Genomic DNA, 15,706 nt, shown 5'->3' on the forward strand with positions numbered 1-15,706 from the left:
AGTGAGCTGTGCGGCTGGGCATGACTGCAGTTTGTTCTTAGGAAGGAAGCATAGTTTCTTAGGATGCTTTGGTTCTATTTTCCTTGGTTAGAAACACTCCTATCTTTTATAAATAAAAAATAAAATAAAATAAAATAAAATAAAATAAAATAAAATAAAATAAAATAAAATAAAATAAAATAAAATAAAATAAAATAAAATAAAATAAAATGTACCTTTTTTATCACTGTTTAATCAAAGATTGATATGAAGGTGCTACAGAATCATCCTGCTCTCTGTAAATAAGGAAAGGATATGGTACTGAGAAATAATGACAATTTTCTCAGCCTAAACTCCAGAGAAACTCCTCTCCCAACCAAAACAAAACAAAACAGAAGGCATGTGACAGGCTGTTGTTATAACAATACAGGAGAGGAAAATGTGGAACCAAAACAGGCTGTAGCAGAGGAAGATGGAGGAATTGCTATGTTTACCTCCTAGTGTTCTATTTTTAACCCACTGCATGCTGTAAGCTTCATGGTTGTTCAGGCAAAGTTGTTCAGGAGATGTAAAGGTCTCACAGAAGGGTGGGTTGTGGTGTGGGGCTGCAGAATAGAGCACCTGGCCTACCATGTTCACAACTGGGGCAGCCTAGCCCAGCACCCTTCTCAGTACACAGGAGACCTGAGTCAGGGCAAGCTGTGCCCTTTCTGTTTCCTAGCCTGAGTGGGCATTTAGCATGAAACCATCTTGACGTGCCCTCAAAAAATGAGGGTTGTTTTTTGTCCAACGAAAGCTTCCTGCCTGTTAACATTTCAAACTTCATTATTACTGAGAAATTACTGTACGTCATTGCAGAAGGTTCATCTGGAAACTGAAGAGTGGGAAGAAACTTTCTCAAACAGTATAATAAAACCAGGTCTTTTATACCAGAGAGCACCACTTCAGAGTGAAGAGGTTGTCCATAGGCGTGAAAGGACTCTGCCTGTTTGAGGGACCTCCTACTGTATTCTATTACTGTATTTTAGGCTACTTCTTTCTTCTAAACCAAGCCTTCTGTGTTTGAGTCTGGCTTTTGCAAATGGCTTTGTACAAGACCTTTATGTTTTGTGGTTTCTTTATGTATCCCCAGGCAAGCAATCATATACTCGCTGACTAATTTTTCACTGTATAATTTGCTGCCCTATGTTTCAGCTGCATATGTAAGGTTTGTGATACAAACAGGACACACTGCTGTTTTGAGCCTTTGTTTCTAATACATTTCTTTTCACTTAGAAATCCTCGTGTGTCTGGAATGACCAGAATCTTATTTCTATCTTTCTTTTTCTAATCAAAACCAATCAAAATATTTACTTCTGCCATCAAACATTACAAAACAAATGGAGATGCAGGGAAACTTGTAGCAATGAAGAATTCAGTGAAAATTCTGAACAAGACAAAGATGTCTTTCATGTTTTGTTTGTCATTCACATTTTGACTGCTTTTCCTTCACATACCAGGCCTTTTGTTTAAAGCTTTCAGTAGACCAGTTTTTAAAAATTAATGCATTAGAGAGAGGCAAAGAAAACAGAAGAAAAAAACACACTCTATCACAACCACACTTAGTCACACTCCAGTGGGGCCGAAAGATGGTGTTTCTCTGACAGTCCTTGATGAACATCTCCTGGGATGTTACTCTCAAGGGAGGTGGTAGTTTCAAGTCTCATATGCTCTTTGTGGTATGATATAGCAAAACAGAATTGTTTGAGTGCTGGAAGGGCTCCAGACATGTCCTCCTGCCCTCACACACTTTTGCACAGGGCACGTTTTTACAGTGACGCAAAAAGTAGTCACTGAGATAATTCCTTCCTTTCTAGAAGGGATGGAGTAGCATGAATAAATGAGAAAATTGTTTCTCTGCTTTAGGAGGCTTAAAGGTTAGCAGAGGCAGAAATCACCAGCAGTTAGGAACAACTAAAAATGAGTTACTGAAAGGGAAAAAATGAAATGATATAAAGGAAGGGAATCATGGCTAGATCTTTGTTATTTTTTAGCTTTCAGTCCCTACATTATTTTCCAGACCCTCCATTCCCACACTGTCAATGAGGCAGGAAGTAGCCTGCTTATTTTCTGGCTTCACACTTAGCAACAAGGTGACATGCTGAACAACAGAATGCGCACACCATAGCATAGATGAGATCCATGACAGATGACTGCAATGTCTCTGAAAAAGTGTATGTTAGGTTTCAGAGTTGTATTTGCTTAGGGAAGATAATGGCATTTTTTCTCTCAAACAAGATTTTTTTTTTTTTCCTCTCTCCGCAGCAGGATCATCAGGCATCATGCTGAAGTAGCACATATATTATTCTAATTAGCTGCCTTAAATTGAAGGAGGACTGCCTCTGTAACTGCATGGGGTTCCATAGAAATTCCCCATGAACTCTGTACATTCCACTCCTACCAGTATTTACAAGCAATGAGCATCTCACATAAGTGCCAACTACATTTACAGAGCAGCTCTTCGCTCATTCCTTGCAACAAGGTAATGTGGCCTTTGCCTCCTGTGACTTTTCCCATTTACAACTGTTACCAGGGAGCCTTGAGCTCAGCCTGAAGAGGGCATGGCTGCTGGTGGTGCATCTAAGAGAATGTGTCTGGGATGCAAGAACCTTGAGTTAGCACCACTTATGTGATGCTGCACCCCTCTGCAGGAAGTGTTTTTTCACTCCAGCATGTGTTCATCATCCGTGTTTCAAGAGTTGCCTGTGTTTTCCTTTGAAGTATCTTTGTGGCCACGGTAAATGCACTAGCTCCCTGCAGTGAGGGAAATGTGGGCTCAGGCAGCGGGAGTTGAGGGCGGCTGATGTGGACACAGGATGAGGTGTGTTCATCATCTATGTGAGCTAACAGAAGCAGCAAGTAAAAAGCAGAGTAGGATGCAACCATTGATTTGGTGTAATATTGTTTCTGCCCTAGCTCTGAACACAACTTCATCTTCCTTTTCCTCTTTAACAGAATCCTGCAGAGATTCCCTTGGAGAGCGCAGTGGGCTAGGAAGGAGTAAAACTTAGGCTGGAAACCAATTGCTTTCGAGCTCCTTCCAAGACCAACATGGTAAAACAGTACAGCTGCATACAATGCAGACAATATAACGGCAGAGCAAATTGCTCTTACAGAAGAAAGACTGTGCTACTGTACCCCAGAAGCTGCTATAAGAGCCTGTGAGAGAGGTGGATGGATTGTTTTGGACTTGATAGGAAAAGTATTTCTGTGTGCATAAGATGAAATGACAGCATTTAAACTATGAAAGCAGCCAGGAGCTAAATATCTAAGTTTCATGAGTTGTAACAGGCTTTCAAATCAAGTAACAAGATTTAAACTGGAGGCCACAATCGGACATACTTGAGAAAGCAGCTGAATGGTGGATCCTTCTCCCTGGTCCATATTCAGTTATCTTTCACATCAATATAGCCTGAAGCTTCAACATTTCTAGGGAGAAAACTGTATGAAGAAAGGATGAATATTTGAAATTACAGCAAGTTGATGTGGGAATGAGGTCTTGTCTGCTGCAAGCAGACCATGCTCTACTTTCAGAATGAAAGACAAAATAGGGAGGGGAGTATTTGTTGTCAGTGAGCACTCATGCATAGATCTTTGCTGCCACTCATGATGAGGAGAACTGACTATACCCTTTTAGACAAAATGCATGCTTCATTTTATGAAAACTTTTCAACTAGCTTAGAAAATGTTTTATTAATTTTATTGTTTGCTAAAACCAGAGAAAAATTAGAGTAAGTCTTGGGTGGGCATAAGCTCCTCACAGTATTTTTCTTTGAAAATATTAAGTTTCTTGGCCAACTTTTGCAAAGAATGTGTACTCAGCTATGTATAAATGTTCACAGTACTGTGAACACCTACACTGTACTCCTTGCTCTGTATCAGAAAAATTTCTTAAAAGAATTGATTTGTGTCTCCAGCTCTTTCCTGACATTGTGTGTCACCTTGCAGAGGGCACTGGACATATCTGTGCCTCTCTGCCTCTGCTCAGGCTGGTTGTTTATATAGATTTCAATCTCAAAAGAAGCTAAATCCTTGGATATGCTGGTGTTCTCATCTTCCCTGCTACATCTCAGTGATGGAGTAATCTGAATAACAGTATGCCATCTCTTAAAAGACCGTGCTCTGCTGTATGCCACTATTGGACATCTCACCTTTAATATCTGTAATTGCGTGCTCTCTGTATGTATGTGTTCTACTTCAGCTTCTTAACCTCCAAATTCAGAAGTACAGCAGAGCTGATGACTGCACTGAGTATTTGTTAAAGGCCAGCAGAAATGATCCCTGAGGAACGTTGTCTTCACATGAAATATGAAACATCCATTTTGTTAAGGTAACTTGTTTTAACTGCATGTCAAAAAGGTATCATTTGGCTTTTTCCCCCCAGTTAGAGAGTGTCATATGCAGTGCTTCCCACCAACCAGGAATCAGGGAGTGCTACCCCGGGACTCCTCACTGACAGCAAAGGTTGCAAACTGTCCTCATTAGCATGCAGCCTACTGAAAGAAGTGCAAGTAAAGCTTTGCATTAAGAAAGAAAAGAGTCTGTGCCCCAGAATACTGATTGCTCTGAACAGCATTGCTGCAGTAGAAGGTGTTAGGTGAGAGCAGAGTGTAAAGAAGGCTTGGCTGTTTCAGGTCAAATATTTGATTTTAAGGGACTCCATATCTATTTGTATACTAAACCCTAGGTGAGTATCGTTTTGTTTTTCACGGTGAGGGCCTTGGGAACTGCATTTTCTTCTCAGGACTAAGGGCTTTAGATATTAGTGGTGATCTTGCTCTACCAAGGTCACACCCTCAAGCTGAACTTTTCTTGCAAGACCAAGTCAGCATTTCAGTTTGGCTCTAAGGGGAGTTTGATATGATGAGGATAGAACCCAGCCAAAACTACTGCCTGCTAAGTAAGCAGCAGGTTCAGGTCTCGACCTGATTACTAGAGGTATCACTTCATCAGCTGGCCAAGTCGCTCTCAGTCAGTCCATGGGTTGTTCACGAAAAGAAGTCCAGTGGAAGAGCAGTCAGCACTTCCAACCCAAATGCTTTAGTCAGTAAATACAACTGCATACAAATTTCTTCCCCCCAAGCCCTTGCATCTGCTCAGGTGATGCCAGAAATCTCTGGTGCCACAACCTCCCAAGGAAACCAAAACAAAGGGAGAGCAGCAAAGGGAAACATATGCTACACATCTTCCTACTCTGCTAAGCTCTCAGACTGTCCTAGAGCTTCCAGGAATGTCTATTGCTTGTTTCAAGTCATGACAGACATTTTGGACAGCACCATTTAGGTTTGAGTCTCAACATATATATGTGAATGAGGTAATATATTTGGGAGGCTTGTGATAATAAATTTCTTTGTGTATTGTACTTAGTGTTAAGGTTACTCAGGCAACCTAGATATCAATGTGCATACAGACAACTGGGGATTGAATCAATTACAGTTTTTTCACAAAGCATTTGCATTCTGTACCTTGTTATGAACGTGATCTGCTGGCACCCTCAAATCAGTATTTGCTTCACATACATAACCCTATTACTAGAAATAATGTATTGCAATTATTGCATAAAAGCATAGGTATTTGTACTGTTTTCCCACTGTGACAGTGGATTTTAACTGGCATACTTGGTTCTTATCTGTATTCTCCTGTAGTGGAGGATTTTCAGGGCTGCCTTTGGATGTATTGTGTAGAGAAAGCTTTTGTAGAAAATTTCTGTATTGAAAAAGGAGAGGCTGCAGGTCTTGCTTAGAATTTGTTCTCCATCATCTTCTTTGTTAGCAGCAGTGCTGAAATTGAAAGGTACGGTCCTTAAAGAGGCTCTGCCCTACTCATTTACCGGGAAAAAGTTGCTCGTATTGTATGTGGTTCTTAATAGACCGCCTATAATTGCCTTTTAAAGCTTTTCTACATATCAGTTTCCCTCAGAGGTCACAAGAAAGGTCACAGCTGTTGATGTTTGAAGCTATCTAGCTGCCTTTTTTTTCTGTAAGTGCTCCAGTCTGGGATCCAGGTGAAGTCAACTGGATTTATTAATTTGATCTGGGTTCATCTTTCTCTGTTGTTGCTTTGGAGTGAAAACTTTCTGAAAAGGAGAAGTAACAGCTCTGACATGTGCTAAAGACTTACATCTTTTTACACTTCCAGGGCATTTTAGACAATCAGTAGTTGTTTCGTTAAGGACTTAGACATACAAGTTAGAAATAGATCTCTGTAATATTAGGTGCAGAAGCAGATGTAGCAGATTAGAAAGCTTTTGTCTGTGATCAGGGATGGGTTCCATTTCATGTGGCTCTATTAAAGGTAACAGAATGAAACATCCCATTGCCTGAACCGGTAAGGACTGCTTGCCCCAGCTGGAGGTCCTGCGTTTCTCCATTTCTACTCCAAAGGAAACAAACATCAAGCATAGTTATGGCAGTTCTCAGTGTCACACAAATGTTAATCTCAAGTACATTACTTGTGTTTTCTTTTCCTCACACAATTCAATGAGAAGAGACAGATTATAAAAGTTATCACTGTACCCTGTTTGTGCACATTTGCAGGTCTCTCTGGGAATTTATTTTGGGCAAAATATGCTAAGGTAAAGAAATCTACTCTCAGCTCATTTTCAGGATATATTTAATTTTATATGCATTGGCAGTCCCACCAAATTCAGTAAAACTACAGAATTCATAAATAAGGTACATTGATGAAGTCTGTTAGAAAACCTGTGAAATTTTGAACTCTGATTATCAAACTTACCCTTTTATGCAAAATAAGCTAAGTAATTCTGGAATTAAGATATATTTTTAGAAAGGAGTGATAACTTTTCATGGTCACAGATTGCTAAACGCATAGATAACTTCTTCACACTCTAAATCTCAATGCACCAATGAGAAATTAAGCTATAACTCAGTATAAACTGACTTTATTTGTTCAGTCTTCGCAGCACAATGACTTTTAATGAGTACAATCTGAAGACAACAATTAGTGCACATTTCAGATAAGTGATTTTGGAGGTCATAGGTTTTGAAAGCCTGTCTAACCATAGTTTTTAGTAAATTGATTTTCAGACTGCTCATAACTTCTTAATACTTTCCAAAATGGGTTCCAGCAGTAGGGATTTTAAAGAGTCTCTCTCTGGACAACCTGCAGCATCATTCTAAGACTCTTTGCCCCTTGTGGCTAGGGCAGTTAATTGAAATAGATGAGAGACAACTTCAGACAGGACATTCTGCAACAACATTTATCTTCAAAGACTTCCTAGATATTGCCTTCTTAAAGTTCTGCTGGGCCTAGAAACAGTTTTAAAATTGATTAAACCACTTGAATAAAAGAATGATTGTTTATAAGCGTATCTCAAAGGATCAAAAAGAATCTCCTTGGTTTCATGCACCTTTTTTCTTTTTCCCAGAGTCTTAACATTAGTAGGTACTGGGACTTCATGTTTTAGTCACAGTTTTTAAGTGCACTCTAGAGAAGAAATGAAAAGAGACAAAGAGAAAGGAAAAGCAGTAATGTAAGCTGGTTAACAGGTAGAATGGGGAAATCTTCTTGACTTATGGGAGAGATTATCCAGCACAATTGTTCATTTTACCACATACACTTTTGACTGGAGAAACTCAAAGACCAACTATAAGACCTATGTAGTTCATTCTTTGTGTTGATTGACAATATGGAAATGTCAGGGCCTGCAAGGATGCAATGAGGAAGGCTAAAGCCACCTGAAACTGAATCTGGCAAAAGTGATAAACGATAATAAAAAAGGCTTTTTAAAGTATTTTAACAGTAAAAGGAAGACTAGGGAGAATGTGGGTCCCCTACTAAGTGAGGGGGGTGTTCTGGTAATAGGGAATGCTGAGAAGGCAGAGATACTGAATGCCTTCTTTGCTTCTGTCTTCAGTGTAAAAGCTCTCCCTCAGGAATCCCAGACACTGGACGTTAGTGAGAGAGTCTAGGGAATGGAGGACTTCCCTTTAGGCAGGGAAGAGGTGGTCTGTGGGCACCTAGACGACACCAGTGTTCATAAATCCATGGGACCCGATAGGGTGCATCCACAGGTGCTGAGGGAGCTGGCAGAGGTGATTGCTGAACCACTCTCTATCATCTTTGAGAGGTCAGCCTCACCTCTGTCCCTGGAAAGGTGATGGAACAGCTTGTGCTGGATGCCATCTCCAGACAATTGGAAGAAAAGGAGGTTATCAGGAGTAGTCAGCATGTGTTCACCAAGGGGAGGTCATGCTTGACCAACCTGGTAGCCTTCTATGACATTGTCACTGGCTGGGTGGATGGGGGGAGAGCAGTGGATGTAGTCTACCTTGATTTCAGCAAGGCATTTGACACTGTATCCCACAACATCCTTATAACAAAGCTGAGGAAGTGCGGGACAGATGAGTGGACAGTGAGGTGTGTTGAGAACTGGCTGACTGGCAGAGCACAGAGGGTCATCATTGGTGGTGCAGAGTCCGGTTGGAGACCTGTAACTAGCGGTGATCCCCAGGGATCACTGCTGGGTCAGGCCTTGTTCAACATCTTCACCAACGACCTTGCCAAGGGGATAGTGGCCACCCTCAGCAAGTTTGATGATTATAAGAAGTTGAAAGGACTGGCTGACACACCTGAAGGCTGTGCTGCCATTCAGAGAGACCTGGACAGGCTGGAGAGCTGGGCAGTAACAAAACAGATGAGGTTTAACAAAAGCAAGTGTAGAGTCTTGCACCTAGGGAGGAATAATTGCATGCACCAGTACAGGTTGGGGGATGACCTGCTGGAGAGGAGCTCTGCAGAGTGGGACCTGGGTGTCCTGGTGGACGACAAGTTGGCCATAAGCCAGCAACATGCCCTCATGGCCAAAAAGACTTCTTTATACACTTGCGTGTGTTCCTCTCTGTTCTCATCAAGTCTCATGACCAATTGTAGGAACAACTGGGGAACAGAATACAATGTTGTAAATAAGTTTATTTGTATCAGAATATCATTCGTTTAAATTGAAAAATTAATAAATAAATAAGTAAAGATAAATACAACCATGAGGTTCTTTTTTATTGCAGTAAGCTTCACTAAAGATCTCACATCTTTGCCCTTTATCCCATCATCTCTATTCCTTGGGATGGTTTTGCTTAAATGGAAAACAGGTATGTTCAACTCAGCAATACAAAACACAGCTGAAATCACTGACACTTCAATCAGCCTTTATTGTTTGAAATTGCAGTAGGTTAGCCTTTACTTAGACTGCACTGACACTAAAACAGGCTTGATTTCAGTGTAAGAAGGAATGGCAATATTATGCAAATATTTAAATCTCAGTGCAAACAAAAGGAAAAAGAAGCAAATTTGCTATTGGCAGAGTTTGTTTTAACTTTCAAATGTAATAAAATATAGGAGGTGAAAGGAAACAAAGAAACAAGATTAACTAATCAAGTCACCTGCTGTATGAAGCCTTCAAAGTCCTGCTGTTCAAAGGCAGTGAACATGGAGATCAGTTACCTGAAAGTGTGACTACTGCAGCAGAGCTTCTGTTGAGAAAAGCTTTCTCAAAACATTTAGAAAATGTATTTAATCCTGAATGTTTCTGATCCAAATGTTACACAATTGAGTGCAGATCTATGATGTGAAAGCAGTATGCTGGCTTCCATCCATGAGTGAACTTAATGTTCAAACAAATCACAGTGTTGTCTAAAGTGCATGTTAAAAAAGTAAGTACCAGATGACGGTAAAGCATTCCGCAAATGTATATGATCAAATAATTTCAGAGGAAGCCTGCAAGCATTTGCACCTCAAAAATGCTAAAATAGCAGCACAGTGCATAAATAAACAATACAAATATAAAGGAAAATGTCTATGTATCCACAGTCCCAAAATTGCAACATTCAAATAGTAGAAACAGGTGGAGACAGCTCAACAAGTAGCCCTGTGGATTACTCTCGGATTACTTTTAAATCTGTGTTTAAATCCGTGTTTTAACTGCTGCTGAAATAAGCCCAATGACATGAAATTTGTCTGCAGTGGAAGGTAACCCATGTGCTAAAGACCTCAGAAGTCTGAAGAGGTTCATCTTGTTCCCAGGTGATGTATGGCAAGCAGGATCCGCAGCCATGTTGAGGCCCAGATCCTCCATCTGTCCTTTGACTTATAACCCTACATTAGACACAGGAAACTGACCATTTTGGTTTATTGACTGAACATCTGTGAGACGTACAACTGAAACAATATATCCAAATTGACTACACAGTAGTACAGAGCCTGTAGGGATGATAAAGTTTAGATTTAAGGAGGTTAGTGTAAATGAAGTAGTGTGCCAATAAGCAACCATATATATCCACACATACATGGAGTCCGGACTTTCAGTGATCTTGTGGTTGAATAAAAGCTTATTTCTGCAGACACATTTCCCCAGATTAAGCCTCACTCTCTACCAGAGAGAGAGTTTCTGGATGTGTAATCTTAACCTGCTCACATGGCAAAATGGTTGTGAAGGTCTGTGAATGACACAAGGAGAGCTAGTGGGGTTACCCAAGCTAGATGAGAACAACAAGACCTCCACAAGTAAATGTGGCACTCCCTGAGCGTTGTCCCACCTGCCAGCATTTTTCATCTCAGGGGATTTCCTGATAGTGACATGCTTTGCCTAGTAAATCTCAGTAGGTTTACTCTCCAGTGACTTGTCTACTGAGGGATCTGGAGAGGGTTGAGAAGGGGGCCCATGTGAACCTAACAGAGTTCAAAAAGGAGTTTTACTTGGGTTGGGGAAATCCTAGGTATGTGTGCAGACTGGGAGAAAAACTTGAGAGCAGCCCTACTGAGGACTTGGTGGACAAAAAGCTGGATGTGAGCCAGCAATGTACTCTTGCAGCCTGAAAGGTCAACTGTATCCTGGAGTGAATCAAAAGAGGGGAGGCCAGCAGGATGAGAGATGGGATTGTTTCCTTCTGTACTGCCCTTGTGAGGCCCCATCTGGAGGTCTGAGGACCGCAGCACAAGAAGCATGCAGAGCTGTTGAAATGCCCAGAGGAGGTCCATGAAGATAATCAGAGGGTTGGAGTACCTCTCTGATGAGGAGAGGCTGAAGGAGGTGGGCTTGTTTAGTCTGGAGAACAGGAGGCATTGGGGACACCTCACTGTGGCCAGATGGGGTGAAAACAGGAAGTTATCATGGATGGACTCCAGGAATCTCCTGGATCACTTACAGGAAACAGGACTGGCTGGCTGCCTGTACCTCCACACAATACCAAATCTCTCAGACTGCTGAATGTCCCTCAGCCTGGCAACTTCTCAGACTCAGATAAGAAGAGCAGCATGCCCTGCTCACCCCCTGTTTGAATGCCCTGCACAAACTGCCAGTGCTAACTACCCACACTGTGCCCTTAAGATGTGATCACCCTGTTTGTCTTTCCTGTTTGCCATGCTCCTAGGTCACTGTGCTCCTGAGGGGGCTCCCTGTGTATGCCAGAGGTGTTCCTTCTGCTCTTGGCCCTACCCCCACTAGGTCTGGGTGCAGCCATGGGGCTAACAGCACCCCGTGGCTGCTCCCTAACAGAGACTCATCTCACCTGCTAAGGGGATTCCTTGCTTTGGCTCAGAATGCATCCACCCCAGAATCAAGTACCTCACAGAAAACCCTGTGGCAGGGTGTTGGAACTGGATGGTCTTTAAGGTCCCTTCCAGCCTTAGCCATTCTATGATTCTATGCCCTTGGCACCATGTTAAATTTTGCATTCACAGACTTCAGCTCTGTGGCTCCTGTTGTGTTTGAGCTCTCAGCTATGACTGTTTCCTTTGATTTGTATTCTGAAATCTTTTTTATCCTAATGCAGGTTAGAAGATGTAACAGATAAGCATAATTAAAGAAACAGAAGACTTACATGTTTTGACAAGGAGTGGCAGAAGTACTGAACCCTTCTTCTCCAACAGCAATGGGAGGCCAAAAGGTATGATGTGATCATGATGTAACTAACCCCAGCTTAATTTGGCTGAACGTATGATAGCATCCGTTTAGAGCAGCATATGTGTTTTTTATGTGACTGGCTCACAACAAAGATTCTGCTCTAAGATGCTGTTCTTTCAGCACTGAACTCAGGTCCATACCAACTTTCCTCAGGAGCAATGCAAGCCTGATGCCTTTGCAAGATACTGTCTGAAACTCAAGCAATATTTATTTCTAACTGTTCAGTTAAGAGTTAATTTTTCCTAACATCTTAAAGGTTAGCATTTCTAGCATGAAGAGTCTTTTTTCTTGTTTTAAAATCTGCATAAGATACATAGCTCTTCTTGGTCTTTGTCCTACATTATTTTCACTAATAATTTAATTGATTCAATCATTAAATAATTATTTCTTATAAAGTTGCTTTTAAACAGTGTTTTCCTTCTCTGTTGGTTTCTTTAAGCTCTTATTAGCCAAGGGTTAGTATTTTGGCTCCTTCTCATCAGGAAGCTTTATCTCCTGTATTCAGACTGAGCCTAAGGTCCTGGCCTCCTTTTATCAGGTCTCACTTCAAACCACTGTGTAGGTGCCTCATAAAACCAGGGGACTCCATGTTTTTGAAATGAATCTGGTTCTGACTACAACCATTTAGAGCTGCCATTCCCATCCCTTGCATTTCATGGATGTAGACTTGCTGTTTCCTTCTCCAAACATTTCATACTTACCTCCCCTTCCCTATTCTTCCCAGATCAGTACATCCCTCAGCTTGGCATGTTATCCCTGCTGGACTTGGCGTGTTATCAGCTCATGTGCAAGCAAAATAAGCAAGATGTTTGTCAAAGAGACTTGTGATTGTATGTCAATTTTATTTCATTGTTTGCTCTCCTGTCCTTTTAAAGGAAAAGGGAGTCAGAATTACCCTTGTCAGGAATGTAAGGTTAAAAAATGCCTTGCTTTTCAGAAAGAAATAGCCTTTCCTATACAAGATCACCATTTTTCCACTGCCCTAAAAGCACTCTTGTACCATAGCCTCCTTCTGATCATGCCCCTCATTGCATATCTGCATATTTTAAGCCTCTCAGCATGCATCATGTGTGAATTACTGATCTAGCAGCAGAAGTTCACAGAAGGGACAGTACTATATTAGCAAAACTTGGCTTTTTATTCCTTTTGTAAGAAACACAGTTAGCTGCATCCTCATATACCAGACCCCTTTCAAAATTGCATGCATGCTACACAGAGCAAGTTAGGTCGCTCCTAGGGTGACATTTTATCCCTTGCAGAAGAGGACTTAACGGAAGAGAGAGCTGGATTATTCTCGTACATCACTAGGAATCACAGCATCAAAAAATGAACTCACATTTAAGTTATCTATTGAGTAGAAGGAATGAGTCAACATTGACAATTCATTCATCTTAATGAGGACAAATATTTATACCAAACAAAATTAACATACCAGAAAATCCAATAGGAGCGTATAATTAACAAAAGGCAAGGGAATTGGCATAATGCTGATAAATTCTTCACTAATAAAATAACTGCTTCAAAATGTCAGAATGACCATATTTTATTCATAAATTGTGTAGAATTTAGCACACTAAAGATGTAGGCTCCATAGCTATTAACATGGCAATTAAATCCACAATGCCAGTGACCCAGCCAAATTAATGTTGACCCCAACTTAAAAGTAGACTGTATAAATAAATAATTCACACCCTCACTAGAGTCTTTGCTTAAGCAAACATTTCTGTGTAAAAAATTCTGAGAATTATGAATGACTTTGATGTGCATTAACGAAAAACACAACAAAATAAAATGTAAAATAAAGCAATCTAATGTTTTATTAGAGATTTGCATTCCAAACTGAGTTATATCAACACTGATGGGAAGAAAGTGAACACAGCAGGTTGTCACTGCTTGGCCATCTTTTTAAATCAACCAAATGTGCATTAGAGAGTTGCAGGCAGCAGAATGCCTGCTTTTACAGTCCTACACAAGAGTTCTCCAGCTCCCCCAAGGTAGTGTCTTTGGTTTTGACTGGGTTGCTTACTTTCGTAAGACCCAAAACCAGATTTTGTGTGGAAATTCATATTATCTGTATAGAGGTGAATTTCACCACTGTATATCCATTCACTGCCTCATTTTTGTATTGGACTGGACTAAATTTCATGAAAACATCAGAAAAATCTATAATCTTCACAAATCAAAACAGCTGCAAAGTGCCATGAAACAGATGCAGTCTGCTTCAAGCATTATTTTTTTTAAGCCATGTCCCAAGTGAGGGATAGAATATTGTTATTTACTACCCCTTAGAAGAAATCACCAAGATCTCATAGCTCAGGGTTATTGGAATAATATTTTTGTTTTTAATTTTTCATCTTTTTTTTCACAATTATTTATATGATTTAATTAGGCAAAATGTTTATGACGTAATTATTCACCAGAAACACTGTGAATAATCCTACGTCCTTCAACTCCAGAAAGTTACTGATGGTAAGAAGACACTCAGAAGAAAGTAATGTATGTGTATAAGGCACTGAAGGGACAGATTTATGAAAGGAAATTGCCAGAAATAAATATGAACATTACATTGTAGCTTTGACCAAGCCGGATAGAAATGTGAAGCTGATGTGACAGCAATTTATAAGTTTTTTGGGTTTTTTTGGAAGGTGCAAGTTCCATTTATGGAAAGGAATTTGTACTTGGGTCATCCAAGGGCTAGTATAGTGGGATGTAAAACTGGGTAGAAAAAAAAAAAAAAAAAGAAATCCAAATGATTGATTAGCAGGGTTGAAACCCAGGAGAAATGACTGAATTATTTTAAACAATTTGTGTGACACCGGGGTAGTATAATCATAAGGGAAAATTCCTACATAATCAGGGACAAACAGTTAACATTTCTTTTCTCTGATTTCAGTCATTCTGTATGCCAGCACCATCCTTTCTGCTTTTGCAACTGTCTTTCTCGTCTTTTGCTTTTTATGGTGTCTTATGTTAAAAATCCAGCTTTTTGGGGTCATCATATATAGTAACAAAGACAATGCATAAACGAACCCATTGCCAGTTTTCTGTGATACTGTTCCCTTAACCGTGAAGAATTATATCAAATTCTTGGGACGAGTACAAAAGACAAATCCTTCTTTCCTCCCTCCACTTTTCCTCTGTAAGATGATGAAGTTAGCTCAGGCTTTAGGCCGACATAAATACAATGCTGTGTATGCTCAGTTTGGGTGCACAGAATCCTTCTTGACTGGCACTTCTGGTAATAGTTAAGTATAGAAGGACATGTCACTAAATCATAATATATCAAGTCTGGTCCTGAATTTATTCCATAGTAAGTTCTTTATACAGTTGTGCTGATTTTGTTTCAGTCTTTCTTGGCTTTCAATATTTCATCCATATGATTGAAAGCTCGCTTTTATTTTGACAGAAGTTCCAGAACAAGAAAGTAATCCTGATGTTGGCCCTTTCTCTGCTTTAAAGTCATTGACATATGCAATTTTTCTTGGAATATTCTTTTCAAAGCATATCTGCCAAGGTCATAATTTTGGACTGAGCAAAGTAACAATTCCAGAAAAATTCAATTCCAGCAAAAGCCCTTACAAAGGCAGCAGTTCATGGTAAGTGCTAGCAAATCCAGTTCTGACCTGATCTTGCAAGCTCACCCACATCCTATAGCTTCATCTGGAGTTCCTGGTACACAAGAGAATTTTTCATGCTTCCAGATAAAATGTGGCACAAGTTCCTGAATGGACATTTTGAGCACTTTTCCTTGATAAAGTCATCAGTAACAAT

At 40.3% G+C, this 15,706-nt stretch overlaps 1 long non-coding RNA gene across 1 annotated transcript in view; it reads left to right on the forward strand.

Annotated features, from left to right (window-relative positions):
• Window positions 1-15,706, forward strand: part of LOC107321053 (uncharacterized) — a 380,448-nt gene that overhangs the window by 298,237 nt on the left and 66,505 nt on the right. Inside the window, exon 3 of the long non-coding RNA XR_014945636.1 lies at window positions 11,805-11,918. This is a non-coding gene — a long non-coding RNA (uncharacterized LOC107321053). The remainder of the gene's footprint in view (window positions 1-11,804; window positions 11,919-15,706) is intronic.

This window comes from Coturnix japonica, chromosome 1 (assembly GCF_054131305.1).
Source record: "Coturnix japonica strain WE chromosome 1, WE-NBRP24, whole genome shotgun sequence".
Classification (NCBI taxonomy): Eukaryota; Metazoa; Chordata; class Aves; order Galliformes; family Phasianidae; genus Coturnix; species Coturnix japonica.